This window comes from Gadus chalcogrammus, chromosome 8, assembly GCF_026213295.1.
Source record: "Gadus chalcogrammus isolate NIFS_2021 chromosome 8, NIFS_Gcha_1.0, whole genome shotgun sequence".
Lineage (NCBI taxonomy): Eukaryota > Metazoa > Chordata > Actinopteri > Gadiformes > Gadidae > Gadus > Gadus chalcogrammus.
In genome coordinates, this window is record NC_079419.1 from 18,904,668 (window position 1) to 18,919,918 (window position 15,251).

General features: G+C 41.8%; 1 protein-coding gene and 2 non-coding genes across 3 annotated transcripts in view; all 3 read right to left on the reverse strand.

Moving 5' to 3' along the window:
* pde4ca (phosphodiesterase 4C, cAMP-specific a) overlaps positions 1 to 15,251 on the reverse strand; it is a 185,504-nt gene that overhangs the window by 120,321 nt on the left and 49,932 nt on the right. The gene's annotated exons all lie outside the window — the stretch shown is intronic.
* Positions 344 to 462, reverse strand: LOC130388386 (5S ribosomal RNA). Its single transcript, XR_008896418.1, has one exon. It is a non-coding gene; the product is annotated as a 5S ribosomal RNA (ribosomal RNA).
* Positions 1,617 to 1,735, reverse strand: LOC130388384 (5S ribosomal RNA). The gene has a single exon (XR_008896416.1). It is a non-coding gene; the product is annotated as a 5S ribosomal RNA (ribosomal RNA).

Sequence of the window (15,251 nt, forward strand, 5' to 3'; positions counted from 1 at the left end):
CACCACCCCCAGGTGAGACTCCTCCCAGACACATGACAGCCACCTTGGAAATATGTTGGTGAAAGTAAAAGCCTTACTTATGCTATGAGGTCAGCTCCTCTCTCGGGGTCGTGTTCCAGAACAGACATGATGGCTTTTGTTTGCAATGTCTCTCCTATATTAATATGCATTTGTTCGTTGTAGCTCTATGCTGCATCACTACACTGTCCACATGTTTCACAAATAGCGTTGGAGAGACGTTGTCAATGTCTTTATGTTGCTTACATTCTCCAAAACAGTGGGCGCTAAAGATCAGCGCACGGTAGGCCATTGCATCCAATGAGCTCGAGTTGAAAAAGTATAATGCTTACAGCACCTGGTATTCCCAGGCGGTCACCCATTCAAGTACTAACCAGGCCCGACCCTGCGTAGCATCCGAGATCAGACGAGATCGGGCGTGCCTAAGGTGGTATGGCCATAAGCATTTATTGTCTGGACCAAATTAGCTTTTAGACAGGAGGAGGACGTAAGGAGTGAGAGCGCTGCCGTGGCCAGAGACGGGACTTGTACAGAAACAATGATTAGATCCATAATGAATGAATGAATACGTTATTCCAGACTCAGAGTTTGTGATGGAAAATCTACATGTTATGTTCAGGGTCTTATAAAATGTAATTCTTAGTGTTTCATGTGATGTAATCTGGTTTCACATCCCGTTCTTGGAATCTTGCTATTCTGCAAGGTCTTCTAAATATGTAATTCTTAGTGTTTCATGTGATGTAATCTGGTTTCACATCCCGTTCTTGGAATCTTGCTATTCTGCAAGGTCTTCTAAATATGTAATTCTTAGTGTTTGATGTGATGTAATCTGGTTTCACATTCCGTTTCCGTATTGTATCTAGTTTGGTTTGGGCCTGTTTTACTTGACCCCCTGGGGAGCGTAGAGAAGCAAAGGGTGATAAGGAACAGCCTCAACCACCTGTTTTAACCTCTGAAGAAACTTCAATCAATAGATTAACATCTGGTTAACAAAGGTTTTTGGTTTATTGGGGCCAACTGCCCTCAAGGATCCGATCTAAGTGTATAAAAGCTCCTGACTTTAGCTACTCAGTGGACTTCTCCCCAGCGTACCTTGAGTATGAAGTAACACGCAAAGAGAAGCTCCCATCTGAGGCCTCAGATTATTGTAATGTTTGCCTGTTGTGTTGTTTGTTGATGCATGTTGTGATGTATCTTTGTTCGTACTTTTATTACAAATATATATGATCATTAATTGTCAACAGTATTGTTTGCTTTTTTGCATCTAAATATCTCATCTCTCTTAGACGCAAACTCTGATAGAGAAATTGCCATTACAAGTTACATATTTGAACGCAATGCATTACACTGCTTGGGCGTCATCGTTTGCGTGATCTTTTGAAGAAACGTAGCATTGCAAAACCTGGGATGGACTAAGGTGTACCGCCGTCATTGCAGCTCTCTGTTACGTCACTACACTGTCCACATGTTTCACAAATAGAGTTTGAGGAGACGTCGTCAGAGTCTGTATGTTGCTTAAATTCTCAAAAAAAGTGGGCGCTAAAGATCAGCGCACGGTAGGCCATTGCATCCAATGAGCTCGAGTTGAAAAAGTATAATGCTTACAGCACCTGGTATTCCCAGACGGTCACCCATCCAAGTACTAACCAGGCCCGACCCTGCTTAGCTTCCGAGATCAGACGAGAACGGGCGTGCCTAAGTTGGTATGGCCGTAAGCAAATATAGACTTGACCATATTAGCTTTTATACAGGAGGAGGACGTAAGGAGTGAGAGCGCTGCCGTGGCCAGAGACGGGACTTGTACAGAAACAATGATTAGATCCATAATGAATGAATGAATACGTTATTCCAGACTCAGAGTTACATATTTGAACACAATGCATTACACCGCTTGGGCGTCATTGTTTGCGTGATCTTTTGAAGAAACGTAGCGTTGCAAAACCTGGGATGGACTAAGGTGGACTGCCGTCATTGCAGCTCTCTGCTACGTCACTACACTGTCCACATGTTTCACAAATAGAGTTTGAGGAGACGTCGTCAGAGTCTGTATGTTGCTTAAATTCTCCAAAACAGTGGGCGCTAAAGATCAGCGCACGGTAGGCCATTGCATCCAATGAGCTCGAGTTGAAAAAGTATAATGCTTACAGCACCTGGTATTCCCAGGCAGTCACCCATCCAAGTACTAACCAGGGCCGACCCTGCTTAGCTTGCGAGATCAGACGAGATCAGGCGTGCCTTTTTTTTAATTTTTTAATTTTTTTTTTATTATTAACACAAAATATATACATACACCATCATACATAAATAAAACATAAAACAAAATCAAACAAGAAAGATACTTCATCAAACCAAAATAACTACAAACAATACTGGGTTAGCCAGGATGCTTTTGTAAAAACCTTCAATACACTGGCCCCTCACCAAATCAAAAAAGTCATGAACTTGAAACACTAATTAACAAGAAATAAAAATAGTCAGTCACCCTGCTGACCTCTTAACCGCACCTCCAGCCCGTAGGCGCCCCCTTCAACTCATCCAAAATCCAATTTCACTTCCCCATCGCCTCCAAGCACAACAAAAGTGCTCCCCTCCACAAACCCTCCCAGAAACTCATCTTCCCCAACATAACTATACACCATATTTACATCTCTTCTCATTATACTCTTAAAAACACTCCATACCTCAACTCTCTTCTTCTCATAATGGGCCAAATTTCTCCTGAGCTTGACAGCAAACCTTGCGTGGCTTAAAACATAATTTAACAGATTAACATTACAACCTTCCACCCTACTTGTCACCCCAAACAGCCACAACTCTCTCCATTCCATTCTCTCCACAAACCCTCCTCCCCAACATCTGTTTATTAATCCTTTAATTTTCACAAAGTATCCCTCCAACTCACAACATTCAACAAACTCATGCATACACGTTTCCACCCCCACTCCGCACACATTTCATTCCTTCCTCACATTCACATCAAACCTACTTATTATTAAATTGTTAAACACCCTATTGTGCCGCAAAAGGAAATCAAAATCTTCACATTCAATACAGTTCCATTTCACTCTTAAGTTCCTCCATATTCCCCCTACATCCATATCAATCATCACTCTAACCCATACTTTCTCTGCAGCCGGTCTCCTCACTTCTTTCCCTCTTAAACATCTATACATTACTCTCGTTTTCACACTCTTCAGACTCACCCTCCTTTCTCCTTCCCCCACATACATTTCTATCTCACCTTCTCCATTAACCACAGCCTCTCTCTCAATCATCCCAACACATTCTCTCGGCATACCCTCCTTTATCCTTTCCAACACTCCCTGTGCCGTACCCAACCATATTTCATCCCCTCTTTCCCTCACCTCGTCGACCATTACCTGTGCCCTCATGAACCCAGGTACATACTCATAAACTAAATCCTTCACCTTCCTAACCCCTGCTCTCCAAATCACCCTGTTATAAATTGTGTTCCCCTCAAATGTGATTTTTGGATTTAAAAACACTGGTTGCTCCCATACCTGCTTAACATCCTTACACTCATACTTCACACATTTCACAAACTCTCCCCACGCTCCCAACACCTCCTTATAAAACTCAGACACTCCAACCAACATACCTTTCTTTAGTTCCATATATACTCCACTCTCTCCACACCCACCACACTTATTAATTGCTTCCCTTAAAAACACCTTCCATATATGATCCCCATTGTCCTTTAAATATCTCACCACCATTTTCACCCTCAGGGCTTTCTTTTTCCTTTCTAAATTAATCAATTTTAACCCACCATCCTCATACTCATTTTCCATCACCTCCCTGGCTATCCTAACTCCCTTCCCTCCCCACACAAACTCACTCACCATTCTCTCCACCTCCTTCAAAACTCTATCAGGCACATCCAACACATTCATTGCATACACAAGCTTGCTCATTACCAGCGCATTCACAACTGTCACCTTCCCCTTCAGCTTCAACCCTCTAAGTTTCCAAAACCTTAACGTCTTCCTAATCCCATTCATTATCCCTTCAAACTGCATATCTCTCCCTTCTTTATCCTTTATCCCCAAATTCACACCTAATATCCTAAAATAATCCTTTTCCTCTTTCAATCCTATCTCCCTCCTACCTGCTCTCTCCACACCTACATACATGATTTCTGACTTTTCCATGTTTATTTTCGCCCCTGATGCCCTGCCATACAACTCTACACTACCTAAAACCTCAAATACACTGTCCCTGTCCCTAACTGTAACTGTCGTGTCATCCGCATACTGAAATAATAAACTAACCCGCCCCTCTGGTAACTCTATACCCCTGATCCTGTCATTCTGCATTAGAAGTGCCGCTAGCGGCTCTGCCGACAAGGAGTACAGCAGAGCCGACAGCGGACAGCCTTGCCTAACCGACCTTTCCAGTCTAAATGCGTCTGTGACAATCCCATTGATTTTAACGCAACTCACTGCCCTGTCGTACATCCTCTTTATCCATCCTACCAACCTGCGCCCAAAACCAAATTTATCTAACACTCTATAAAAATAATCATGATCCACCCTATCAAATGCTTTGTTCAAATCTAAACCTACAACTATCCCCCCTTTATCTCTCTTCATATATTCTATTATGTCCCTAATACTACTAATTGTGTCTGCTATGTCCCTACCCGGTATACTATATGCCTGTGTGCTTCCCACCACCTTCCCTATTACCTGCTTGACCCTGTTGGCTAACACCCTTGCTAAAACTTTATAATCACCATTCAACATACTAAGTGGCCTATAATTCTGTAGCTTAACCCTACTCCCTTTCTTGTGTATCACCGTTACTAACCCTGTCGACATGCTCAGCGGCATCTCGCCCTTCTCCTCTATCCATCTAAATAACCTCTCTAGCACTGGCACTAACTCCTCCCTAAACTCAACATAAAATTCACCAATTAACCCATCTATCCCTGGACTCTTATTTCTCCCTAACCCTCCTATCGCTTCATTTATTTCACCCGTCCCTATTCCTGTCTCACACATCTCCCTATCATCATCGCTCAACCTGGCTTTCACACTATCCAACACCTGCCTCATACTCTCCTCATCCACTTCTTCTTTCCTAAATAAATCCCTATAAAAATCTTCTACTCTTTCAGCTATCCCTACAAAATCAGTAATCATCTCCCCTTCCTTTCCTTCCACCTTTTCTAAATAATTATTCTTCTGCTTCGTCTTTTCTAATCCTAAAAAGAATCCTGTACATTTCTCTCCCTCAATCACATATCTGGCCCTACTTCTGACTATTGCACCCATACACCTCCTCTGTTCTATCTCCTTCAGTTCATCCTTAATTCTAATATACTTCCCCAAATCATAGCCTACCACCTCATCCGCTCTCTTTGCCTCTCTAGCTAAATCTCCCTTTAACCTCCTCTCTCTCTCTCTCTGTGTCATATTCCTGCCTCTACTATAACCCATTCTCAATTCCTTTATCTCTCCTTTCAAACTCTCCCACCACCTCCCAATGTCCTCCTCATACATTCTCTCATTCTTCCTCCTCAATATACATTCTCTCACTTTCCTTTTGTACTTTTCTTCTCTCAGCAACTCACCATTCATACACCACACGCCTCCCCCTCTCCTCTCAAACCCCTGACCTAAATTAAACCCTAACACCATGTGATCACTGAGCGCAGTAACCTTATACTCAATTCTCCCTATCCTACCTGCAATGCCGTTTGTACTCAGACTAAATCTATCCTACTCTGTTTTAAAACTCCTCCCACCACTTGCCTCCTTGAAAAAACCCTCCCCTCTGGATTCCTTTCCCTCCACACATCTATTAAACCATTGTCTCTCATAACCTCCTCCAACACACCTCTTGACAAGTCATTCCTGAAACACATACTTGCAGACGCATCCAACCTCCCACACCACATGTTAAAGTCACCCACCACCAAACAGTTTTCCACACACATTCCCCCCAATCCCTCAAAAAAAACCCTCCTCTCCTTCACCTCATTCGGCGCATACACATTCAACAATCGACATATTTTACCCAAGTACTCAAAAGTAATTCCTATCACCCTCCCATCACCATCATCCACACACTTCGTCACTTTCTCAACCACTCCCCTTTTCACTAAAATTGCTACCCCTCTTGATTTAACACCACCATTATTCACATACATGTCCCCCATCCATTCTCTCTCAACCACCCTCATAACCTCCTCATCCCAATGCGTCTCTTGTAAACATATTATGTCTGCCTCACACACCATCAAGGTTTGCTGCCTCCTGTTCCTGTCCCTTAGCCCATTCGCGTTAAAATAAGTTATCCTGATCATTAAAAGTATAAATGAGAAGAGATTTCACACGTTATATTATTAATTTGCACTTTTTTTCCCCTTATCTTCTCTCTCCTTCCTCCCCGATGGTCTTTTCCTATTTCCACCCACCACCTCCATGTTTTCCTCCCCACTGTCTGATATATCCGAAGCCACCCACTTCCTACTTTCTGTTATATCAGCAGCCCTCCACCCAAACTTAATCCCGCTTACCACCGACCTTCCTCCTCCCTGTCCCACCACAGTCATTCCACTCTTTCCCACGTTCTTCTCCCCTCCTTTCGCTCCCTCACCCACGCTGCTCCGCTCCTCTCGCTCGTCCGTCCCCCTCACCGCACTGTCCGCGCTGCAGCCGTTCTCCTCCCTTTCCATCTCTCCTCCCGTCTCCGTTGTCTCTTCCGCTGCGCTCACGTCCTCTGCCATTCCTTCCTGCTCCTCGTCCTCCTGCTCTCCTTCCCCGCCGACTCCCACGCCACTTCCTTCCGCTTCAGTCGCCTCAGCTCCGCTACCGCCTTCTCCTCCCTCTCCTCTCGGTCGCTCCTCCTCCTCGCCGACGTCCGTCTCCCGGCTCCCGCCTTCTCCTCCTTGTTGCCTCTGTTCTCCGTCTGTGCCACACTCTCTTGCATAGTGCCCCTGTCCATGGCACCTGTGGCATCTGAACTCCGGACAGTCCCTCAGGATATGCCCTGGTTGGATGCACATCCTACACACCTTCTCCTGTCTGTCGTGGATCACCCGGAAGTACTGGGGACCCGTAGCTGTGCTGAACTGCGTTGAATACGGCAACGACCTGACCAAGTCATTAAATTTCACCTTCAAAAACCTGGTCCCGTCTGCAACGTTAGTGCCTGGCCACATTCTCCTTTTGATAGGTGAGGCAGCAGAAACCCCCCACCCCTGTAGCTTCAGAATCAAATCATTGTCCGTGGTGTACGCTGGAAGCTCCAAAAACGACACCACCGTTTCATCACTGGTGAGCTCCTTTGCAACTATACTAACCTCCCTTATTTTAAAACCGTCCATAAGTTTGTTCTTCCCGCTGAGATGTCCCATTGTCAATTCATACTTTTTCAAACCGGTTTTACGACACGCCCTCAACTCCCCACACACCTCTCTCGTCGCTCTCATGAACTCCATCACCGTTATTGGATCTTCCCCGATCAGTTCCACACTCACGGTCAGTTCTTTGTCGTATTTAACCTCTCCAACCTCTTCTCCCCTCTGGTCTTTCTTTCCATAATCTACTCCAGTGAACCCCAATTAGCGGCCCGCGGGCCAGATCCGGCCCGCAAGAGCAAAATGTCCGGCCCGCGCAGACCCACATGTCACATGTCATCTCCAAAAAAAAAAAAAAAAAATTTTTTTTTTTTTTTTTTTTTTTTTATTTGCGCGGTCTGCTATATTTTCCCCTCAGCCCACACCATCCACTTGACCGTTGACGTTACTGCGTGCTGACGTAATAACGTGCTTCGTGCGTCACTTTCCCGCTATCCAAAAATCAACGGATTGAAAATTGATGAAAGAAACATGTCATTTGCCATGAAAAGGAAGGTCAACCAGGAGAACCGCCAGTTTAAAACTGAATGGACCGATGAGTATTGCTTTTCTTTACCGGACCATGCCAACGCAAAGCCGACATGCTTAATATGCAAGCAGAGGGTGGCTGTCATTAAATCGGACAACCTGACACAAACTGTTTGCATGCTGCCAGCTTTAATGGAAGTTTCCCAGAAAAATCTGAGCAACGCAAACCAAAGATTGCAAGCATGTTGACATCATACAAGCGGTCAGTTTTAACCATATGCAAAACGGCATCGGCACAAGAGAGCGCAACAGCTGCTTCATTGCATGTTTTCTGGATGCTTGATAAAGCTAAGAAGCCCTTTGCTGATGCAGAGTTCATTAAACAATGTGCAATTCACATGGCTGGTGAAATCTTAAATCAAGAGGAAAAAATCTAAACAAAAGTTGTGGAGCTATGAAAGCAGGTGCCGAGGAAATGTCAGCTGAACACAAAGATCTGTTGCTGCACAACGATGTTCGCTGGCTGAGTAAAGGCCGTGTGTTGGAGAGGGTGTGCGACCTGCGTGATGAACGTGTGTCATTTTTATCCAGCCTGCAGAGCCCAAAAGCCCGCGAATTTCTGGCGGGCTGACGCCAAGGTGTTGGCAGATGTTAATTTTTTGTGACATCATGTCTCATCTGAATCACCTTAACCTGCAGCTAAAAGGCAAGAACCACACTGTTGCTGACATGTACGAAGCGATTGAAGCCCTCCAGTCGAAGCTGGATGCTATTTAAACCTAATTGATCTAGCCCTCCTGCATTATCGCAAAAACAGTAATTATAATTAAAGCTAAATTTGCACATAAAAATGGCGAATTAGAAAAATGAAACGACATTTCGGCCCTTGGCATGGCATGTTTGACCAAATTTGGCCCTCTGGAAAAACTAATTGGGGAACCCTGATCTACTCCATCCAAGCCTTTTCCGTTTCCATTTCCCGTTTCCATTATGTCCGTCCGCATGATATTCCTTCCCCAAACCAATGGGAGAATTATATTCCCCCAAACAGTGCCTCACTGTTTGGGGGGAGATGTATCAAAGAAAATCAAATAGGATACTTAAACAAGCATAAAGGTCTCACCAAACACTCGACTGCTCTCTGCTCTCTGCTCACTTCCTGCTTGCGCACCTGAACGGGATCAGACGAGATCGGGCGTGTTCAGGGTGGTATGGCCGTAAGCAATTAGTGCAGGCGCAAAACCAGGTTTTATACAGTAGCACATAAGGAGTGAGAAAGCTGCTGAGGCTCGACGTTACACTTTTACAAAAACAATCATTAGTTAGATATAAACGGCAGTAATTGATTCAGTAGGACTCCTTATCCATGTAAACGATCATTGTGACATCTGAATTCATTAATTATCTGAAATACACTGCGTGTGCGTGTGATGTTAAATGTTTGAACCAAGGTTAACGGTTAAAGTGTCAGAGAATGGGTGGTGATTTTTGGACGTCCTCCCATGATCTGAAGTGAGCGTGCGTGTTTGTGTTGGTGAAAGTTTAAGAAATGTACAACTGTCGTTTCAGCTCTCTGGTGCTCCCTGCTGGCAGTATCACTATACTGTCCTCATGTTTCACAAAAATAGTTTTGAGAGACGTTGTCAGTCTTTGTATGTTGCTTAAATCCTCCAAAGCGGTTGGCAGTAAACATCAGGTCATGGTAGGCCACGGAGGCAATAAGCTTGAGTTGAAAAAGAAATAGCTTACAGCACCTGGTATTCCCAGGCGGTCTCCCATCCAAGTACTAACCAGGCCCGACCCTGCTTAGCTTCCAAGATCAGACGAGATCGGGCGTGTTTTTTTTTATTATAAAAATAAATCAGATTTTATATACAAGCGTAATCTACACAGAGGGGAAAAAACATATACTTGAATTCAAATGTAAAATCACAAAATAAATAAAATAAAAGTAAACAATAACATCAGCATTTCAACAAATAGGTCCTCCTGCCATGCATTATTCAATCTTATACATCAGTTTCCCTTTGTCATTGACAGAAATGAAACTGCATCCATTAACAAAATGTTGAAATTCTTCCTTTTCATACTTAAAAATTAAACTTATGTCTTTTTTCAACCCTGATACATAGTAGGCCCAGACAGATATTATTTTTTGTTCAAAATGTGCTAGATTCCTTCTTAGCCATACAGCATATCTAGCATGACTTAGTACATAGTTTATCATATTTATGTTTACTTTCTCCTTCTTTTCCCATACTCCAAACAGAAATGTTTTTTTCCAGTCCTTTCCCTCAAAATACTGCTTCCCCCAGTTCTCCTGCAAGAATTCCTTTAGCTTCATGAAAAAGATCTTCAATTTGTCACACTCATAATACAAATGCATTAATGTCTCCGGATCAGTTTTGCATATATCGCACTCCCTTCTTACATCCTTATTTATTTGGTGTATCACCACATTTGTGTACAGTCTGTTGTGCCGTAATTTAAAATCATGATCCTGACATTCTATACTATTTTTGCTTACATTCCACTGCTTCCATATTTGATTTCCTTCCATACCTGGGAACACCTTTTCCCAAACCTTTTCCGATGCAGGTTCCTTAAATTCCTTTTGGATCAGCGCTTTGTAGTAGTCCTTTACCTTTGAATCCCTTAGTGGCCTTTTTTCCCCATTATTTTCTATATATAACTCGGGGAACGTTATTTTCCTTTCTATAACCACGTTATTTTCTATTTGCCTCACCCAATCTATTGGTATGCTTTCTTTTATTTTATCGTACATATTTACAGTAGTGGTTTCGTTCATTTCTTCATCATACTCCTTAACTGTGTCTATTATAGCCTGGTATCTTAGAAACCCAGGTATGAATTCATATAGGCAATGTTTTATTTGTTAGTCCAGAATAAAATATTTTTTTATCCCATAGCATGTTATTGTTCATTTTTATCAATGGGTTACACCATATTGGTTGATTTATTATTTTGTGCATTCATATTTAATGTTTATTCTGTATTTCCCCCATGCATCAAACACCTCTTTATAATATCTAGGCACTTTCTCATACATGGAGTTTTTCATTATCATTATTAGACCGTTTTCTTCACATCTTCCATTTTTATATAAATATTCCTTAAAAACATTTTTCCATCCATAATCAACCCTATCATACAGATACTTTTTAACAGTTTTTATTCGTATTGCTTTTTTCTTAATATTCAAGTCCACCAATTTCAATCCTCCTTCATATTTCCCTATCAGTGTCTTTTGTGCTATTCTTGCCAGTTTCCCATCCCAAATGTAATTTGTAATTGTGCCGTTTAGCTCTTTGTGCACCCACTCTGGCATGTCTATCACAGTCAAGGCATAGACAATCTGGGATAGTATTAATGCATTTACCACTAAAACCTTCCCCTTTAATTTCAATCTCCTCGGCTTCCACGCATTTAATGTGTTTTTCACTTTATTTATTACCCCATTCCATGTCTCATCTCTCGCCTCCTTTTCTTTCACTCCCATATTTATCCCCAATATTTTCATATAATCATTTGAAACTCTAAAAGGTATGTTACAATCATTTGTTTATATTTCCGACGTACATTATTTCAGTTTTGTCTATATTTACTTTAGCCCCTGCTGCTCTCCCATATATTTCCATTTTTCCCATTATCCTTTTCACGCTATTCATATTTTTTACCATACATGTGGTGTCATCAGCATATTGCTGTATTTTGCTTTCACCCCCATTTGGCAATTTTATCCCCTCTATTTCCTTATCCTTCTTTATCATTTCCGCGAGACTTTCTGCAGTTAAGCTGTAAAGTACTGCCGATAGCGGGCACCCTTGCCTCACAGATCTTTCCAATGGAAAATGATCTGTTATAGCTCCATTTATTTTTATCCTACTCCTTGCATTTTTGTACAATAGTTTAATCCAGTTGATTATTCTTTGCCCAAAACCAAATTTTTCTAATGTGCAAAATAAAAAACTATGCTCAACCCTATCGAAGGCTTTATTAAGGTCCATACTTAAAATAATTCCACCATCCTTCCCCATGCATTCGATTGTGTCCCTTATTGTGCAAATAATGTCCGATATGTCCCTCCCTGGTATCCCATACGCCTGTGTTGGTGCTATGATTGTTGGTGCTGCTGTTTTTATTCTGTTTGCCAATACCTTTGTTAAGATCTTGTAATCCGTGTTTAGTACAGTTAGCGGCCTATAGTTTTCCAGTTTTCTTTTGCTTCCCTTATTTTTATATATGATCGTTATTAGTCCTGTTGCCAGCGACTCTGGTATCTCCTGCTCCTTCTCTGCATAAAGTATGTTTAAAATTGGTAGCAGATCGTCTATAAATGTTTTATAAAATTCACTTGTAAGGCCATCTGTTCCCGGACTTTTATTGGTATTTAATGACATTATTGCTTCCTTTATTTCTATGTCTTTGATGTTGTCATCACACATACTTTTTTCATCATTTGTTATCGTTTTATTAATATTACCTAATACTGTATTTATATCTTCCTTCTTTGCATTTCCTTTTTTGTATAGATTTTTATAAAATGTCCCAACATTTCCAATAATGTCTACAAAATCATTTATTATCTCTCCATTTTCATTTTCTAACTCTTCAATATATACCCTTTCCTGTTTCCTTTTTTCTAATCCCAAAAAATAGCCTGTGCATCTCTCCCCCTTCATCGCATATTTCTCCCTACTCCTTGTTATTGCCCCCATACATTTATTCTGTTCATAAACGTCCAGTTTGGATTTCACCTTTATGTATTTTTCTATGCTATGTTTTGGATCCTTATCAATTCTTTCTGCCTCTTCTGCCAGCTCATCCTTCAAACATTTTATTTTCTCTCTTTCTTTAAAAGCACGGACCTTTGCATATCTAATACTTATTGACCTTATCTTTTGCTTCAGTCTTTCCCACCATAATCCCTTGTTTCTACACATGTCCATGTTCTTTCTTCCATTCTCTATGCAGGCCACTATTTTATTTCTATATCCCTCTTCCTCTAGGAGAGTACTGTTTAGGCACCACACTCCTCCTCCCCTTCTCTCTATCCCAGTACCAACCTCTATTGACAGGATTGCATGGTCACTGAATGATGTGAATTTATACATCATATTTTTTATAAATGTAACCATTGTCTGATGTGCTATACACAAGTCTATTCGGCTTTGTTTTAATTCCCCCATTACCATTTGCCTTCTTGAGTACTCTCTCCTGTTTGGGTTTTCGTTTCTCCATACATCAATTAATTGTTTTTCCTCCATTGTTTTCAGAAAAACCTTTCTTGAAGCATCATTTTTAAATTCCTTCCCTCTTGCCATATCCAACCTTGTACTTTTTAAATTAAAATCCCACTATTATACAGTTTCCCACACACCATTTTCCTAAATCCAAAAAAAAAGCCTTCCTGTCTGCTTCTATATTTGGTGCATATATATTAATTATTCTGTACTCTATCTTTTTGTATTTAAATTCTATGATTATGACTCTTCCTTTTTTATCTTGGGGATAAAAAAGTATACACCAACATAACTATACACCATATTTACATCTCTTCTCATTATACTCTTAAAAACACTCCATACCTCAACTCTCTTCTTCTCATAATGGGCCAAATTTCTCCTGAGCTTGACAGCAAACCTTGCGTGGCTTAAAACATAATTTAACAGATTAACATTACAACCTTCCACCCTACTTGTCACCCCAAACAGCCACAACTCTCTCCATTCCATTCTCTCCACAAACCCTCCTCCCCAACATCTGTTTATTAATCCTTTAATTTTCCCAAAGTATCCCTCCAACTCACAACATTCAACAAACTCATGCATACACGTTTCCACCCCCACTCCGCACACATCACATTCCTTCCTCACATTCACATCAAACCTACTGATTATTAAATTGTTAAACACCCTATTGTGCCGCAAAAGGAAATCAAAATCTTCACATTCAATGCAGTTCCATTTCACTCTTAAATTCCTCCATATTCCCCCTACATCCATATCAATCATCACTCTAACCCATGCTTTCTCTGCAGCCGGTCTCCTCACTTCTTTACCTCTTAAACATCTATACATTACTCTCGTTTTCACCTTCTTCAGACTCACCCTCCTTTCTCCTTCCCCCACATACATTTCCATCTCACCTTCTCCATTCACCACAGCCTCTCTCTCAATCATCCCAACCCATTCTCTCGGCATACCCTCCTTGATCCTTTCCAACACTCCCTGTGCCGTACCCAACCATATTTCATCCCCTCTTTCCCTCACCTCGTCGACCATTACCTGTGCCCTCATGAACCCAGGTACATACTCATAAACTAAATCCTTCACCTTCCTAACCCCTGCTCTCCAAATCACCCTGTTATAAATTGTGTTCCCCTCAAATGTGATTTTTGGATTTAAAAACACTGGTTGCTCCCATACCTGCTTAACATCCTTACACTCATACTTCACACATTTCACAAACTCTCCCCACGCTCCCAACACCTCCTTATAAAACTCAGACACTCCAACCAACATACCTTTCTTTAGTTCCATATATACTCCACTCTCTCCACACCCACCACACTTATTAATTGCTTCCCTTAAAAACACCTTCCATATATGATCCCCATTGTCCTTTAAATATCTCACCACCATTTTCACCCTCAGGGCTTTCTTTTTCCTTTCTAAATTAATCAATTTTAACCCACCATCCTCATACTCATTTTCCATCACCTCCCTGGCTATCCTAACTCCCTTCCCTCCCCACACAAACTCACTCACCATTCTCTCCACCTCCTTCAAAACTCTATCAGGCACATCCAACACATTCATTGCATACACAAGCTTGCTCATTACCAGCGCATTCACAACTGTCACCTTCCCCTTCAGCTTCAACCCTCTAAGTTTCCAAAACCTTAACGTCTTCCTAATCCCATTCATTATCCCTTCAAACTGCATATCTCTCCCTTCTTTATCCTTTATCCCCAAATTCACACCTAACATCCTAAAATAATAATTTTTCTCTTTCAATCCCATCTCCCTCCTACCTGCTCTCTCCACACCTACATACATGATTTCTGACTTTTCTATGTTTATTTTTGCCCCTGATGCCCTACCTCAACTACACTTTCCCTGTCCCTTACTGTAACTGTCGTGTCATCCGCATACTGAAATAATAAACTAACCCGCCCCTCTGGTAACTCTATACCCCTAATCCTATCATTCTGCATTAGAAGTGCCGCTAGCGGCTCTGCCGACAAGGAGTAGAGCAGTGCCGACAGCGGACAGCCTTGCCTAACCGACCTTTCCAGTCTAAATGCGTCTGTGACAATCCCATTGATTTTAACGCAACTCACTGCCCTGTCGTA